The sequence below is a fragment of the Panthera onca genome, chromosome A1 (genome assembly GCF_046562875.1).
Source record: "Panthera onca isolate mPanOnc1 chromosome A1, mPanOnc1 haplotype 2, whole genome shotgun sequence".
NCBI lineage: Eukaryota > Metazoa > Chordata > Mammalia > Carnivora > Felidae > Panthera > Panthera onca.
In genome coordinates, this window is record NC_138339.1 from 208,616,057 (window position 1) to 208,617,718 (window position 1,662).

Consider the following 1,662-nt stretch of genomic DNA (forward strand, 5'->3'; position numbering starts at 1 on the left):
TCCAGGAGCCCCTGCAGTGATTTTTTTAAAACATTCTTCATATGGAATGAAAAATAGCTTTCATTTCATATGTTTGCTTAAATGAGATAAGAAAAACTAATAATCTTATAAAATACTTCTTGTAGTGGCTATACTGATTCTAATTTGCAGAAGTTCTGTGAAGTAAAATAGTTATTATTTATGAATTGCCCATCCCTTATGGAACTGAAAGATTGGACCAATCTACTCACTAGCATTTTTACTTATCATGGTTTTGAACAAATGTACACTTTTTAAGCTCCATCTCAATAAGTTCCAAAAAAACCCCCAAAAAAACAAACATCAAAAAAACAAAAGAGGATAAAGGAAAAAACAATGAAGATAAAAGAAGAAAGCAATGAAGTAGAAAATAAAATGCAGTTGAGAACAATGACAATGCTAAAAGGTTAATCAAATTGATGAATGCTTATAAAATCTGATCAAAAACAGAAAGAACCGAAATGATCATCACTGAAGGTTCTAGACATAAAAATAACAAAAGTATTTACAATTTTTGGCAGTGACTTTGGCTATATAGACAAATTCCTGTAGAACTCAAAAAAGAATAGAAAATCTGAATTGTTATATACCTTATAAAAATAGATCTATAATTAAAAAAAAAGAAAACCTTATGTGCAGATGGTTTCCCACGTACTTGTTCTATATTTTTAAGAAAGAAATAACATCAATGTTGCAAAATTTTTCCAGATTTTAGCAAAGAAATAATTAATTTTATGTTGCCAACATGACCTTAATATCAAAAGTTGACAAGCACTTTGCAAAAGTCAGAACATATCTGATGAATATCTCTCATGCACATGGATGCAGAATCTTTAACAAAATATTGGCCAGTCAAATTCAATAATATGTAACAAGAATAACATATGATACAGAATAGCTTATCCCATAAGTAAAAGAGTAACTTATCATTTTAACTATGTTATACAATTTGCAACATTTATAGGACAATGAAGAAAAGTCATATGATCAATAAGAGAGAAAAACTTCACAAATAAGCCAACACCTATTATTGATGGGGGGGAAACCTCACCATAGAAGGGGACTTCTTTTATTTGATAATCTGAATGGGAAAAAAACAAAAAAACATATGTAATATTGAAGTATTGATAGCTTTCTCTCTGAGACCAAAGATAGTCAATATCAACACTTCTATTGTATCATCCTGTCCAGGGGCCATGCTAATCTTCTCTGTATCTTTCCAATGTTAGCATATGTGCTGCCTAAGCCAGCACCACTTCTGTTGTATATCAGAGAGCCTAGAAAAGGCAATACAGACAGAAAATGAGAAACAAAGATGAAAGACAAAGATGAAAAATACATACAAAACAATTTATCTTCATTTTCTAGGAGTATTTGTTTAGCATTTGAGGGCTTACATAGACATGTACCTGCACACTTCTCCAAAATCATTACTTAGGGGCAATTCCATAATGGTGATTTCATCATGAAATTCACAGGTATTAATGATTTTTAAAGCTCATTTCATTTTTAAACATATCCATAAATAAGAGAAGCATTTACTGAACTACTTTGAATAATTTTTTGTTAATGTTTTTGACAATTATAAACATTATCAGTGGTTGATTAGTAAATACTTCAATGACAGAGTTTTAACTTCATATG

At 29.9% G+C, this 1,662-nt stretch overlaps 1 non-coding gene across 1 annotated transcript; it reads right to left on the bottom strand.

Annotated features, from left to right (window-relative positions):
- Positions 1 to 1,165: 1,165 nt before the first annotated feature.
- Positions 1,166 to 1,271, bottom strand: LOC132682530 (U6 spliceosomal RNA). The gene has a single exon (XR_009611716.1). It is a non-coding gene; the product is annotated as a U6 spliceosomal RNA (small nuclear RNA).
- Between the last annotated feature and the right edge of the window lie 391 nt (positions 1,272 to 1,662).